The 17109-nt window shown below is 47.2% G+C and overlaps 1 protein-coding gene across 10 annotated transcripts in view; it reads right to left on the reverse strand.

The window, feature by feature from the left end:
• The window catches only part of plekha6 (pleckstrin homology domain containing, family A member 6), a 99581-nt gene that overhangs the window by 44491 nt on the left and 37981 nt on the right, over positions 1-17109 (reverse strand). The window lies entirely within an intron of this gene.

Here is a 17109-nt window from a genome sequence, read left to right on the forward strand (position 1 = left end):
TCTGAGTCGGCTGAGATCCAGGATGGAGTTTCAGCACAAGAGTGTCGAATGCCCTCAGGCCAACGCTGCGGAGGCGGTCAGCTACACCTTCGACCCGGAGCCCATGCAGGTGGGTCGAGCTCGGCTCTCCCGGGAGGAGAGAGCGAGACGGAGATCCCGTGGTCTTTGCCTCTACTGCGGCGGGACCGGACACCTGCTAGACTCCTGCCCGGTAAGAGGACCACGCCCGGCGGTAAGGAGAAGGCTACTGTCGGGCGGGATCTCCGTGGAAAAGACCTCATCCTCCACTCTCCTTCCGGTGAGATTGCTGTGGGCAGCCCAGGAATTTTCCAGCCCAGCACTCCTCGACTCGGGAGCGGAGGGTAACTTTCTTGACTCTGCCCTTGCACACAAACTCAAAATACCCACCATTGCACTTAAGAACACCATCTCTGTCAACGCACTCAACGGACAAGTTCTCCCTGACATTTCATTCACCACAGAACCACTTACACTGATCACGTCTGGCAACCACACTGAACTCATTTCATTTTTTATCCTGGACTCCCCTTTGGCTCCCATTGTCCTCGGTCACCCTTGGCTGGAGTTACATAACCCAAGGGTTGACTGGGGACAAAACTCTGTGTCTGCGTGGAGTGATAAGTGTTATGAGTCTTGTTTGGTGTCTGCTTGTTCGTCTGTGTCTCGTTCTGTTTTTCAGAGTGAGACGGTGAATCTATCTAACGTGCCTCCGGAGTACCTCGACCTGAAGGAAGTGTTCAGTAAGTCCCGAGCTGCTTCTCTTCCTCCGCATCGTCCCTATGACTGTGCTATAGATTTACTCCCAGGTAAGTCTCCGCCTAAGGGCAAACTATACTCTCTTTCTATTCCAGAGAGGGAGGCCATGGAGAAATATATTTCTGATTCTCTAGCCTCCAAATTCATCCGCCCTTCCTCTTCTCCAGCGGGGGCGGGGTTCTTCTTCGTGGGGAAGAAGGATGGTTCTCTGCGACCTTGCATTGATTACCGAGGGCTGAATAACATCACGGTAAAGAATACCTATCCTTTGCCGTTGATGTCTTCAGCTTTCGAGAGGTTACAGGGAGCATCCGTCTTCACGAAGTTGGACTTACGTAACGCTTATCATTTGGTTCGCATCAGGGAGGGGGATGAATGGAAAACCGCATTTAACACCCCCAGGGGGCATTTTGAATATTTGGTCATGCCTTTCGGCCTTTCCAACTCCCCAGCGGTTTTCCAGGCACTCGTCAATGATGTGTTGAGAGACATGGTCGACCAATTCATATATGTCTACCTGGATGACATTTTGATTTTTTCTTCGTCTCTCCAGGAACATGTTCGACACGTCAGACGAGTGCTTCAGAGGTTGCTAGAGAATGGGCTTTTTGTCAAGGCGGAGAAATGCGCTTTTCATGCACAGTCTGTTCCTTTTTTAGGGTACATCGTGTCATCGGAGGGAATGCGCATGGATCCCGACAAGGTTAAGGCTGTGATGGATTGGCCAAGTCCAGATTCCCGTAAGGCCCTACAGAGGTTTCTGGGGTTCGCCAATTTCTATCGGCGTTTTATTCGCAATTTCAGCCAACTAGCCGCACCTCTGACTGCCTTGACCTCTCCCCGAACGACGTTCAGGTGGTCCGATACAGCCGAGGCTGTATTCGCCAAACTCAAAAGCCGCTTTGTTTCGGCTCCCATCTTAGTCGCCCCTGATTCCACACGTCAGTTCGTGGTAGAGGTCGACGCGTCAGAGGTGGGGGTAGGAGCGGTTCTTTCACAGCGCTCTCCCTCAGATGACAAGATGCACCCGTGCGCGTTTTTCTCCCATCGTCTTTCTCCTGCCGAACGCAATTATGACATTGGTAACAGAGAGTTGTTGGCCGTCAAGTTAGCGTTGGAGGAGTGGCGTCATTGGCTTGAAGGGTCGGGGGTACCTTTTATTGTATGGACGGATCATAAGAACCTTGAATATATTAGATCTGCTAAAAGACTCAACTCCAGGCAGGCTCGGTGGGCACTTTTTTTCGGACGTTTTGACTTTGTTCTCTCGTACCGCCCCGGGTCTAAAAACATCAAACCCGACTCTTTATCTCGTATTTTTGATGCTTCCGAACGCCCGGTTACTCCCGAGTGTATTTTGCCAGAGAAGATAGTTATCTCTACACTCACATGGGAGATCGAATCGAAGGTCAAAGTGGCCTTAGAAGGGGTAACGCCCCCGCCCGGCGGCCCACCGAGTTGTTTGTTCGTTCCGGAGGGGTTAAGATCCGAGGTCCTAAAATGGGGTCACTGCTCCAACATTGCTTGTCATCCAGGGGTAAACCGCACTTGCAGTTTAATAAAGCAACGATTTTGGTGGCCACTTATGGCTCGCGACATTCGCAGTTTTGTTTTGGCTTGCTCGGTCTGTGCGGTTGGTAAGACATCTAACCAACCTCCCCATGGGTTACTTCAGCCGTTGTCTGTTCCTTCGAGACCCTGGTCCCACATCGCTCTAGATTTTGTTACCGCCCTCCCCCCCTCCCAGGGCAAGACGGTCGTTTTGACCGTCGTGGACCGATTCTCGAAGGCAGCACATTTCATTCCCTTGCCCAAATTACCCTCAGCCAAGGAGACAGCGGTATCTGTAGTAGACCACGTCTTTCGGTTACATGGCCTCCCGATGGACGTGGTCTCCGACAGAGGTTCCCAATTTGTGTCCAAATTTTGGCAGGAGTTTTGTAAATTACTAGGAGCCACGGTTAGTCTGTCTTCGGGTTATCACCCCCAAAGCAACGGTCAGACCGAGAGAGCCAATCAGGATCTGGAAAGAGTGTTGCGATGTTTGGTATCCAAGAATCCTTCATCCTGGAGCCAGCAACTCTCTATGGTTGAGTACGCTCATAACTCGTTACCAGTGTCATCTACGGGCCTTTCGCCATTTGAGTGTAGTGTAGGTTACCAGCCACCTATTTTTCCTAGTCTGGATTCCGAGGTCGCGGTCCCCTCTGTTCACGCCTTTATCCAGAGGTGTCATCGCACATGGACCAGAGCCCGTGAGACTCTGCTCCAGGTGGGAGCGCGCACCAAGGCTAAAGCCGATCGCCACCGGTCTAAGCCTCCCGTTTACGTCGTCGGTCAAAAAGTGTGGCTTTCTACCAAGAACATTCCTCTCCGCTCCGTATCTAATAAACTTGCTCCCAAATTTATCGGCCCGTTCACTGTCACCAAGATCATTAGTCCGGCGACAGTCCGCCTCAAACTCCCTCCGGCGTACAGGAGGATTCATCCCGCCTTCCATGTATCCAAAATCAAACCTGTTTTTCACTCCCACCTTAATCCGCCAGTCCCGGTTCCCCCACCGCCGCGACTCGTAGATGGGGAACCAACTTATTCGGTTAATCGCATTCTGGATTCTAGACGGAGGGGACGCGGTTTCCAGTACTTGGTGGACTGGGAAGGTTACGGTCCGGAGGAGAGAAGTTGGGTTCCTGCTAGGGACATTCTGGATCACTCCCTTATTGATGATTACAATCAACAGGTAAGGTCGGCTGGGAGCGTCAGGGGACGCTCCTAGGGGGAGGGGTACTGTCACGGTTCATGGATTCCCTGTCTCACTCTTGGGTGCGTGTTGAATGTAGGTGAGGGCGGAGCCTGGGATTGGCTCATCACGCACCTGTGGCTGATCACCTGCACCAGCTGCAACTCATCACCTTCACCCTATTTAGTCTCTCTGTTTCTCTCTTGTCTTTGTCAGAGCGTTGTTGGATGTTTCCCCTTGTGTCTCTGTGTTGGTTGTCGTTTCCCCCTTCCGTGAAACGCTGGATCCCTTCCCGGATTACCTCTACCGATCTCCCGAGTCACAGCTGCTCACAGCCTGCCCGTGTCGCCAACAGAGCCTCTCTCACTGCTCCGTCTTACCCGGACTTCTTCAGTGTTCTGAGTTTTGACTTCTGTGACACTATCTGTCAAATTAAACTGAGTTACTTGCAATTGAATCCTGCCTCTGTGAATCCGTTACAGATAATCAGTTATGCCAGCATTGACTATGTTTATGGGTTAGTCAAGTTTTTAATGTAGAAATTTTAAATGGTTTATTGTTGACAGTATGTATAGGGTTAGTTTAGGCAGAAGTATGACTGTAAATATGGTTGTAAATAGATAGTAAGTTATTGATGTTTAGATGCATATATTTTATTGTTTTATCTGCCCAGGGACTGCGGATGGAAATTAGCTGTAGCTAAATCTGGTGTGAAGCATCTTTTCTCTTGGAAGATTAATGTACTTGCACATGGTCCCTGTCAAATAAATAATAAACATAAACATAAAACATAAACATGGGGTAATGGAGCTCTAATGGGTCTCAAATTTACACAACAAATAGGCATTAAGGAGACCAGTGAGAAAGCAGGGTTTGAATCAATCACCTAACACTTTCAAACACAGAATTCACGTGTGAATGCGCAGTTTTTGCATTCAAACTTGGGTGTTGGAATGTGGACAGCTTTATCCTCCATAGGCTTTGTGGAAGAAGACAACAGCCTCTATAGCTTTTTTATTCTAGCCAAAACAAACCCCATGACATGCGTATCCAAGCAGAGCCGGGAGGCCATCTAGCATCTACACTCCCTTCAGAAGACCTGAGATCAAACGCATGGGAGTCCTGCCAAAGGAAGACGCTTGCATGAAGACAGTAAGGTAGTAGTTCAAAGAAGGAAACAGCACAGCATATAACACGGGCCTGGAAGACTCACTGCAATTCCCTCATGAAGGGATGAGGAGGTCTTCAAGGAGAGGAATGATCTTCAGAGCATGTTTTAAAAGAGAAAGATGGATTGGTCTAGTGGTGCAGTTTTGTTTGGCATGGAATTTGTTTAAACCCTACTTAAAGAGATTAAAGTACATCCACAAAGTAGAATGCATCAGCCTCATGTGGATCCAAACCTGTCTGACATAATTTCTTCTGTGGACCACAAACAATATTTTGAAGAATGTTTTAATTGTTTTCATCCATAAAATGAAAGTCGATGGGGTCCAAAACAACAGTGGACCCCCCAATGACCCCCATTGTTTGGATAAAATCATTAAAACATTTATGAAAATATATTATTTTGTGTTCAACATGACATTTTCATTGTTTGGGTAATCTATCCCTTTAATATAAAATTTTAAATAATGCACAAAACTTGACCGCCAATTATCATACATGTTCATTGTTTGGAACATTTGAAAACACATTCCACTGGAGACAAACACTTTTGCCCAAAACAACAGTCATGCTACATATAGTAACATAGTAATAACATCATTTAAAATAGTTTTTCAAAGTTGCATTATAAACCCATTTTGGCTGAACATTTGGAATGGCACGTGCCCTGTCACATTCAATTGACATGACGCTCCTGAGCAAACCTTGCTGTTTATATGGATGATTGGCAGTTATAATCTCACAGAACAAGTTTGTGTCTGATATGGCACACACGTGTTCAGATACACAGGAACAAGAAGCCAGTTGCAGAAAACTGAAAACAAATGAAGAACAACACTGACAGCAAGTGAAGAGTGAATTTTACAGGAAGTCTGACATGTTTGGAGACGTTGAGAGACTATTTGCATTACCTCAGACAGTATCACTGTCAACTATGGTCAGGTGCACGCACATAAACACACAAAGACAGTCAACGGACCTTAAACCAAAACTATGTGACTGATAGTAGCATCATATATGTTGTTTGCTTTTAAATCGATGCACAATGAATCACTGACAATAGTGTTGCCATAAGATTACATAATAGGACAATTAAACATTTTAGATTACATAACTTAAGGTTTTGATTTATATTCTTCTAAATGATAGACTACACCTTATTTAGCAAATATGAACACAAATCACTGACTGATAGACACAGACAGTAAAATATGTGGATTATAATAAGAGAAAAAGAGAAATAAAGAGAGTGATAAAAAGGAGTGTACTGAAAAATACATTTTCTTGTTTTCAAATAAAATAGTCTAAATTCCATGATAAACTTGCTACAATAATTTTATTAAAGGGTTGGTTCCCCCAAAAATGAAAATTATCCCATAATGCACTCTCCCTTAAGCCATCCTGTGTTTATATGACTTTCTTCTTTTAGCCGAACACAATCAGAGTTATGATATTGAATAATATCCTGACTCTTAGTGCCAGAGTTTTTGAATCTCCAAAAAGCACATCCAAACCATCATAAAAGTAATCCATACAACTCTAGTGGATTAACAATGGCTTCTGAAGTGAAGCAATGTGTGTGTCTTTCTGAAGCTTCAAAAACACTGCCTTATTCAATGCCATAACAAATCTGGAAAGATCCAGGATATTATTTGATATAATAACTTTCGGCTGAAAGAAGAAAGCCATATACATCTAAGAGTAATACTTCCTTTTTGCATAGACCACAAATGTAAAAAGAATGCACGATCCCCTTTGGTAGAAATCGCATTCTGGGGGAAATGCGGTGCGATCGAAAAGGGCACTGTCATAATTTCCATAGTTTTCTTCTCTTGCACACCTTGCATCCCCCTCGAAATGTTATTATTTTATTTTTTTACAATTATTTTATATCCTAGATGTTTTTATTAGAATGGACAGTTATACCCAACTGCATTATACTTAAATATAATCACTGCTTCTTGGCATTCCCTGCCACAGAGTTTTCTAGAGCGCACAACTGCATGAGCTTGTATTTTGGGTTAAAGGTGCACTTTGTAGTATTTTTGCAGTAAAAAATTCAAAAATCACTAGGCCAGTATATATTTTGTTCAGCTGAATTCAATAGCGTCATATCTGTGTTACCCTCGGCACTCGCTCAGCGTACGCACAGAGTAACGTCATAACATCGTTTTAAACACACTTAACCCTCTGGTCCTCTTCTATCAAAAATGACGGGGTGACACTCTAAAATATCAAGAGTGCAAAATAGACACAACCCCCCCCCCCCCCCCCACCCACCCACACACACACATATATATGAATAGTGTGACTATAACACAGAGCACGGTTTCGCACATTTTCTGGGGAACTATCCCTTTAATAAACCCTTCCAGGAGAAGAGCCAGTACGGCCCATACAAGGAAATTCCGCCCTGTTGACGTCAACCGGCCCCATACTCGAAAAAAACTTTTTTTAACTCCGAAACCGGAAGGATACTCCATCAAACGACCAACCTATTTTTTGAAGATTTTTCCATGTTTAGGATGGGAATCCAAGTCTTTAACAGTGTAAAAAGCTCAGTATGCATGAAACAGCACCCCCCCCCCCCCTTACAAAGGTGTTCATTTTTTTATTTCGCTTTGAAACCAAATCTTCAGCGATCAACTTGTAATTCTGCTCCTCACTCTCTGATGAATGAAATCTGTTTAGCTGAACTTAGTTATTTTTATTACTATAAAATATCAAAACGACGGTCAGGGCGGTGCCGCGGTGGACAAGGGATGTAACCGTTGTTATGCCTGAACACCACCGACTATTGCAGCAAGCCTATTTCCCGTTATTATCAATCTAAATTAATCTACTGAGAAATATAAGAGCTTGTGACTGGAAAGCGTGTGTTTTGTATCACTAATGCAGTGTCTGTTCTCAGAACATATAAGCCCTGCCCGCATGAAGAATATATTCAGCCCTTCCCTCCATAGCTTTGAATATTCTGTGTTGATTACTACCGAAGCTTCGAAGCTCAAACAATGGTATTCGGACCAGCCCTAATTAGAAGTAAGTTCATATGTACACTACCAATGGACTAGCCTACACAAATTCAGTTCTGTTTTCTTTATAAATCAATATTCTAAAACAATGTACGTTTATAAGAGTATGTAAAACTTGGTGAAAAAAGTATTTAATAGGCTTCTCAATCAAAAGATTAAACACAACTACAAGCCAGGTATACTTAGAATACTTAATTGTACTTTTAAGTGAATCTTGATCAAAATATTGAGAGCAAGAATAGGCCAAAAATACTTCCTTTCTGTCAGTATAAGTCAAGTATAACCCCAGTAAAAGTTCAATTTTAAGTATATTTTTGAGTACATGGGAATTTAACAGACAGTGGTACACTGGAAGTATACGTTCTTATGTTTAGCTTAAAAGAAGTATGCTAATAGCACATTTGAATAAACATTTGTTTTTGTTTTTTGTAAGGGTATTCTTATTAAAGTGGAGGATGGACACAGCCAGTGAACTAGTGTGTTGCCCTTGGTGGCTGGAGGGAAGTGGGGAGGACATGCATGATGTGCATCAGCTGCTGTTCATCATCCACACCTGCGGGCAACCTCTCATATGCTGACATGTCCAATGCAAACACACTTATTTTCGAGAGCACGCTATCTGCCTATGGAGTCTAAATTTAACCATTAGAGCGTGGGCGGGGCTTGGGAGACAGAGAGGTTTGAAGTGTTCCACTATCTTGCAAACCCAAAATAGAATATTTGACATTCATGTCAAGGAATACATCTTCCTCTGAAATGATCAGTAGGTTGATATTTCACTATGTTAGCAATCATTTTTCTTACAAATATGTAACTATTTAAAAAAACTGACATTTAATTTTTTTTTTTAATTTAGAGTACAAATAAAGCCATGGATATAATGTTGGTGTCTCTGAAATACATATCGGATCGGAGAGGGTTAAAACCCCAGATGTGACCAGTGTCTAAAGAACGAAGCAAAACACAATTGAAATGAGAGAAGAACATGAAGGAACATCTGGATGAAGCTCCATACCAAATATCTTAACACCCTCATCTATCCCACAACGCCTATGTAGTTGATTCTCCACGCATGAGCTGTGACTGACCGTCACGGCTGGTCTAAAGAGGCGGTCATACATTCTTGTCACGCAGATCACAGACGCCGCTTTCTGATAGTGCGTGATTGATGTGTGTGAATAGTGTGAGAATTTTGCTTCACGCTTAAATTTGAAAAGTGTAATTCTTGCACCAAACTGAATTGCAAAAATGTCTTCCATTGGCTAGATAAACAGATCCCACCCCAAACTCACACAACTGGTTGAGCAAATGTCATTTTACAATTTAGGGTATCTTCAGGTTACTTTAACTTATACTACACTGTAAAAAATTATTTAGAAAAAAAATTGCCTTAAAATTTTGAGTTCATTGAAATTAATACAGAGTTAATACAATGAATTTTTTTTTGAGATTCGACAACCTTTATTAAAAGATTATTAAAAGATTTTGTAAGCATATTGGGTGATAATGTGTGTGTTATTTCTGATGACGCAGTGAAACATGCCAAATTGTGCTATTTTCATGATTTATCACATTTTTATGTGGTTCAGATACAATAATATTTTGAGTTTCTATTTATTAAACTAATTTCCTTCATTGTATCAACTCATATTTTTTATTTCAATAAACTCAAAATTTTAAGGCAACCAGGTTACTTACTTTTTTAAGTTACACCAACAAGAACCACCACATTTTTTTTACAGTGTATACCTCAAACACACAAAATAGATTTATGTACACATTTAAAATACTTTCAGCCTTCATATAACCCTTTCCCTTAATCTCCAACATTACACGCTCGTTAGGAATCCAGCTACACTTCATTAATTTCTCTCCACTATGGAAAACGTCTCGGGTTACTATTGTAACCCTTGTTCCCTGAGAGGGAACGAGACACTGCGTCGTCGAGTGACGACACTCTGGGAACGCCCCCAGCGTGACGGCTCTGAAGTATGAATGAAATCAGTCACCAATCCGATTGGTGCAACGTCCTACGTAGTAGGCGACGGCGTAAGCGGAAGCTATAAGAAGGCGCCGCCCCAAACGAAAGACAGCCTTTGCGATGAAGCGAGCGCTCTACGTGTAGGTGTGGCGACGAGACGCAGTGTCTCGTTCCCTCTCAGGGAACAAGGGTTACAATAGTAACCCGAGACGTTCCCTTTATCGAGGGAACTCAACACTGCGTCGTCGAGTGACGACACTCTGGGAACGTCAATACCCACTATGCCACACCGAGACACGCACGTCCTGGTGTGAAGCTGGAAACCAGGCACACTCAGGACGCAAGCACTCTAGCACCCAGCGTAGCCGGGAGGTCCAGCTTATAAAATCTTATAAAGGTGTGTGGATTAGCCCATCCTGCCGCCTCACAAATCTCAATAAGTGAGGCTCCCGAAAGGAGGGCCACCGAGGAGGCCAAGCCCCTCGTAGAGTGAGCCCTCAAGGCTATGGGTGAAGGCAGATTGCGCACCCGATAAGCCGTGGCTATAGCCTGCACGATCCAGTTACTAATAGTCTGTCTCGCCGCAGGCAACCCTTTCTTAGGGGGGCCACTCCAATGAGCTGACCTGTCCAAATAAAATCTCAATGCCCTGACAGGGCAGAGCAGGTGCAGCCTAGCTTCCTCTGCCGTCGCGTGAGGCGGAGGATGAAATGCCTGAAGAAACACCGACCCCATCCCCGTAGATGGGACCCTGGGAACGTAGCCCGGTCTGGGGTACAAGATAGCTTTCACCCCGCCAAGGGCAAACTCCAAGCAAGTTGGCGTTACCGCCAAGGCCTGAAGGTCCCCCACTCTCCTCAGAGAAGTGATAGCGAGGAGAAAAGCTACCTTGAGGGTCAGATTTCTCGCCTCAGCCGACTCTAATGGTTCGAAGGGGGCCTCAACCAGCCCTTCGAGAGCCACTACCAGGTCCCCTTTAGCTGGGACTCTGGGATAAGCCGCAGGCCTCAACCTCCTAGCCCCACAGAGGAACCGTACTACCAAGTGGTGTCTGCCCAGCGGGCCCCCTTCTAAAGGCGAGTGGAAAGCCCCTATGGCAACCACATACACCTTCAGGTGGATGGGGTCAAACCGGCGGAGGAACGGTGCTGGAGGAACTCCAGCACTGAGGCAACTGCACAGTTAACTGGGTTCACCCCCCCCCCCGGTATCTACACCAGCTAGTGAAGACATACCACTTAAGGCTATACAGTCTCCTCGTAGAGGGAGCCCTAGAGCTGAGAATGGTCTCTACGACCTATTGTGGCAGGCCATTCCCTGGGTACTGTGCCCCCTCAAAGGCCAGACCCAGAGATCCCACAGCTCTGGCCTGGGGTGGAATATCATTCCCCCTGCCTGAGACAGCAGATCCCTCCTCAGAGGGACCTGCCATGGGGGGGCCGCCACAATGTCGGAGAACCAAACTCGGAACGGCCACCGGGGTGCCACTAATAGGAGGCTGATGCCCTCCCGGCGGACTCGCTCTAGAACTCCCGGGAGCAGAACGATCGGGGGAAATGCGTACAGACGCCGCCTCGGCCACGTCTGTGTCATGGCATCCAGCCCCAGCGGGGCCGGAGCCTGAGGGCGAACCACAGCGGGCAGTGGGTCGTTTCTAGATATGCAAACAGATCCACTTCCACCGGGCTGAACCTCTCGCATATGGCCTCCACCACCTCCGGGTGGAGCCGCCACTCCCCGGGCCTCAGCCCCTGCCTCGACAGGACATCTGCTCCCTGGTTCTGGTCCCCTGGGACGTACATCGCTCTGAGAGACGACAGTTTCCCCTGGGACCACAGGAGGATCTGATGCGCCAACCCGCATGGTGGGCGCGACCTCAGACCCCCCTGGTGATTTAGACACGACACTACCGACATGTTGTCGGATCGTATCAGGACATGGTAGCCGTGGAGGTCCGGGTTGAAAGCTCCTCAGAGCTTTCTAAACCACCAACATCTCCAGGCAATTTATGTGCCAGGAGGAATGCTGGGGCCCCCACAGACCTCTCGTAAACCGGCCTTCCATGACCGCGCCCCAGCCCGTGAGGGAGGCGTCTGTTGAAAGGATCTTCCTGCAACATAACGCTCCTAACACTGGCCCTTGGGACAGGAACCTCGGATTTCTCCATATGACGAGGGAACGAAGGCATCTGCGCGTTACCCTGATCATACGGAAAAGTTTTCCCCTCGAGGAGAACCCCTTGGTCCCTAGCCACCACTGGAGGGGCCTCATGTATAGCAGGCCGAACGGAACCACATTGGACGCTGCTACCCTGAGTCCCAGCAGTCTCTGAAACTGCTTCACAGTGCGGCTGTGGCCTAGCTTCATTCCTGAGACCTCCGCCAGTATGGAACCCACCCGTGCGGGAGACATGCTCGCTCGCATCGAGGTTGAGCCCCATACTACACCGAGGAACATGGTCCTCTGGGCGGGTGTTAACACGCTCTTGGCTGTGTTCAGTCTCAGCCCCAAGCGCCTGGGATGGGCTAAAACGACATCTCGATGCCGAATCGCCATCTCGCGCGAGGGGAAAGAGCTAGGCCGAAAGGAAGCACCCGATATTGGTACGCTTCGCCCCCGAAAGCGAACCTCAGGAACTTCCTGTGGGCAGGAAGGATGGAGACATGAAGTATGCGTCCTTTAGATCTATCGTGACGAACCAGTCCTCGAACTGGATCAGCTCACGGTCATTTGAATTGTGAGCATCTTAAACCTGAATCTCCTCAGAGACCGATTCAAGTACCTCAGATCTAATATTGGACGTAAGCCCCCACCCTTTATGGGAACAATGAAATAGCGGCTGTAAAAGCCCGACTCCCTGTCTGGCGGAGGGACCTTCTCTATCGCCTCCTTGACCAGCAGAGACTGCACTTCTTGTTCCATAACCTGCCTCTGGGCCGGGGGGACCACGGTCCAGACCACACCGCTGAACTTCGGTGGTGGAGCTCTGAACTGTAATCTGTACCCCCTTCCCACTGTACACAGGGCCCCAGCAGAAATATTCGGGAGGCATAGCCATGCGCCGAGATATTCCACTAGGGGAACCAACCTCTCGGGGTTAGTCTCTGGTACCCACCGAACCCCCTGCCCGACCCCCTGAAGCGGCCACCCGGCAGAGCTTAGTCGGGAAGGATTTTCGGTGTGCGAACGCAGTCGCTGCCCCGCTGCAAGTCTTTCTAGAGGCAGCTGGAGCAGCATGCGTCCGCTGGAAATCGATGTGGCCCGAGCGTCGTAGACGGCGGATCGCAGCATCGACTTCCAGAAAACTCCACAGGGGAGGCGACCTCGATCGCTCCCCGGGAGAGGGGGCTGGCCCGCAGGCCACTGGGCTGGGTACACCCCAGTCCAGACCACACCGAAGAATTCGGTGTTGGAACACTGAACTGCGGTCTGTACCCTCTGCCCACGGTACACAGGGCCCAAGTAGATATATTCGGGAGCATAACTATGCGCCGCGATATTCGACTAGGGGAACCAGCCTCTCAAGGCTGGTCTCTGGTACCCACCGCGCCTCCTGCCCGACCCCCTGAAGGGCCACCCTGCAGGGCTTAGTCGGGGAGGATTTTCGGTGCGCGAACACGTTCGCTGCCCAGCTGCAGTCTTTCTAGAGGCGGCTAGAGCAGCATGCGTTCGCTGGAAGTCAATGTGGTCAGAGCGTGTAGACGGCGGACCGCAAGCATCGACTTCCAGAAAGCTCCACAGGGGAGGCGACCTCGATCGCTCCCCAGGAGAGGGGCTATAAAAAGCCCAGTGAACACAATTGGATGATAGGCTGATAATCTAACTCCTCAAAGTTAGATAAATCCCATTTAATTCCTCAGAATTAAATGCCCCTAATCATCCCTCAGGTGCACATGGTCTGAATAATAGGCTGAATAAACATACCCAACTCCTCAAAGTCAGATAATGTTTAATTATAATTCCTCAGAATTAATACAGCCATAATTCCCAGACGATACTGTTTAAACATGTATTTAACGAATCGCCATCTACACGCTGCCTCAGCAACGCGAGATTCGACTCGTTACAACATATTTGGCTTTCATCCCTCGAGATGAAAGACCACAGGCGCGAGGCTGAAACACTCGAAACGCACGGCTGTACGCTGCGAGATACTCAACAAACACAGCCAGCACCCTCAGGAGCTGACTGCACTCGCGCCAAACAGTCTCACATGTGCACCGATGGCGTGTGTTCACTAATATTACAGACCGTAATCTACGCGCTGCCTCGGCAACGCGCGATTAAGCCTTGCATTATGAAGCACAAGCTCTCATTCTACTTCGCTACCTCGATACTGAGCACGTCTAATTCCTCGGAATCGGACCGCTCAAGCATCTAATTCTCCATCCCGGGGGAAAAAGCCACAGCGTGGGTTTCCACACGAGAAATGAGAACATTGGCCAGCTACAGACAACCCCCTCGAGAGCTGCCGGCGCGCCTTTATTTTATGAATGAAGTAGCGTATTTACTGGCTTAACGCTTCGACAGCCTCAATGCTGTGCGCGTCCGATTCCTCAGAATCAGACGGCTCGAGCATCGGGTTCTCCGCCTCGGAGGAAGAAGCCGCAGCGCGGGCTTCCTCACGAGGCGGAAGAGCGTCTGAATCATCGGACGAGGATTGGGAAGATGCCTCCGCATGCCCGCCTCCCGTCGCGAGACCCAGTTGTGAGCCCCATGATCTACGCCGCCGCGCTGCCTCAACAGACGCGGGACCGGATCCCTGGGGCTTGCGAGCCCGGCCGCTCTCCTTAGACACGGCCAGCCGTGAGCGCAGCACCCGGAGCGGCAGCTTCCCGCTGCAGGCGGCACCCTCAAGCGCTGCCCGAGCGTGCTGCGCCCCGAGACACTGCACACACAGCCGGTGTGTGTCCGAGCCCGAAATGAAGCGCGGGCACGGGTGCACACACCTCCTAATCAGCCCGCTTGTTTTAATGCGGTGACAGACATACAATATCACACAGAGCGCCTCGCTGAAGAGCAAAGACTGTCTTTCGTTTGGGGCGGCGCCTTCTTATAGCTTCCGCTTACGCCGTCGCCTACTACGTAGGACGTTGCACCAATCGGATTGGTGACTGATTTCATTCATACTTCAGAGCCGTCACGCTGGGGGCGTTCCCAGAGTGTCGTCACTCGACGACGCAGTGTTGAGTTCCCTCGATAAAGGGAACTAGCTGAATATATGTGCAAATTGAAATGTCATGTAAAAACATGTAATTACCCCAAAGCAAATGAAAGATAATTACTAATGTTTTGTCTATGCCGCGGTTGGAAGGCAACCACAAGTTGGATGCTTTAGGTTTATGTAAAACTCAGAGTTCAACCATGACAACATCAGCCAGTGTGGCTGTCAAGACAACATCACAAGAGAGATCATGCGGCATAACTCACAAACAAACATGTCTTAACATGAAATCCTATATTTCCAACACAGAATATAAACAAACTACTGATGTACAGAATAGCCCTAAAGGTTCAGTGGCGGTATCATTGTAATTTGAAGTATTCATATACAGTCAAACAAAAAATTATTCAGAAACCAGATTTGTTTTGTTTACTAGTGGGTGCATGACACTATAGCAAAATAAAAGCATCTGCGACATATTATACTGCAAAAGTGCAGCAAATAGGATTTACTTTCACTGTCACTTTAAAACGAAAAGGGTGAAGTAAATTAATTATTCTTCATACAAAAAAAAAAAATTCAAACATGGACTATAGGGGTAGCCTGACAAGCCAGACCCACGTCAAATGTTGGGTCTCACCATTGCCAGGCTTCATCCGAGGGGCGGGATAAACGGTTGTCTTTCAAACTCCCTCTGCACGTAGTAAGATAGCGCTACCACCAACCAGAGCAACGAAGAAGGTGAAGCAGAGCTAGTTGCTAGATTCAACTTTCGCCATATCAGGTCGGCAAAACTCCGAACACATCTTCCCTTCTTAAGGATGACTTCAGTGACGTTCTTTGTTCTTTTCTCAAAGAAAAGCTCAACAACAAGTCTTGCAGAATCATGGCCAAAGCCAATTCGAAAGACCGCCGTTCGCCAGCTCCTTTGTTTACAAGTAGCACGCGGAACTGCGGCAACTCTGCCGTCATTATGTTAAGCCCGCCCACAGACTCCATACATGATGTGATTGGCCTGACTAGAGTTTGGTTTTTCCAGCTCACAATCCAACTTATAGTTGCTAGACGACCCTGGCTGCAAATTAGATTTGCTGCCGCTAGGGTGCACCTAGACTTCTAGGCTACTATAGGAGTGTAACAGTACACAAAACTGACTGTTCTGTACTAGATTTTGAAGTCACAGTTTGGTACAGCTTTTTATTTATTTTTATTAAACAGAGGTTTACTGAAAAAAATCTGTAAAGACTAAATTTATATAGCTCTTTCTAGGTACTCAAAGCGCTTTACATGGAAGGGGGGAAAATCTCCTTAAACACCACCAATGTGCAACATCCACCTGGATGAACTCCCACCACACACACCAGCTGATTGGTGGCGAGGAAACCAAATGATGAAGCCATTCGTTATATGGGGATTATTAGGAGGCCATGATGGACAGAGGCCAATGGGCAAATTTGGCCAGGATGCTGGGGTTACACCTCTACTCTTTTTCAAAGGACATCCTGGGAATTTTAATGACCACAGAGAATTAGGACCTCGGTTTAACATCTCATCTGAAGGACAGAGCTCTTTGACAGTATAGTGTCCCCATCACTATACTGGGGTGTTAGGGCCCACATAGACCACAGGGTAAGCACCCCCTGCTGGCCTCACAAACACCTCTACCAGCAGGAACCTAGTTTTTTTCAGGAGGCCTCCCATCCAGGTACTGACCAGGCTCAGCCCTGCTTAGCTCAGTGGTAAACTGTGTCAGAACAAATGAATCTTGATAATGTCAGATAACTTTGGTATAAAGGTATTTAATGGATTACAATCAACCAGTAAGCTGTCAGCCATTACATTTAAGCACACAATTAGATAATACCAATTTAGTTACTAACCAATGACCAAGCAATGCTTCATTTGGTTGCCCATGTTGTGATTTCCATTACAGTAGCATTCCTGTATGTGACGCAGTGCAGTCTAAGGGCCCGAAGATCACGGGAATCCAGTATGGTTTTCCGGCCTTGACCTTTACGCACAGAGATTGTTCCAGATTTTCTGAATCTTTGGATGATATTATACACTGTAGATGATGATAACTTCAAACTCTTTGCAATTTTTCTCTGAGAAACTCCTTTTTGATATCGCTCCACTATTTTTCACCGCAGCATTGGGGGAATTGGTGATCCTCTGCCCATCTTGACTTCTGAGAGTCACTGCCACTCTGAAAGGCTCTTTTAATACCAATCATGTTGCCAACTGACAT

Source organism: Pseudorasbora parva, chromosome 22 (assembly GCF_024679245.1).
Source record: "Pseudorasbora parva isolate DD20220531a chromosome 22, ASM2467924v1, whole genome shotgun sequence".
NCBI classification, from domain to species: domain Eukaryota; kingdom Metazoa; phylum Chordata; class Actinopteri; order Cypriniformes; family Gobionidae; genus Pseudorasbora; species Pseudorasbora parva.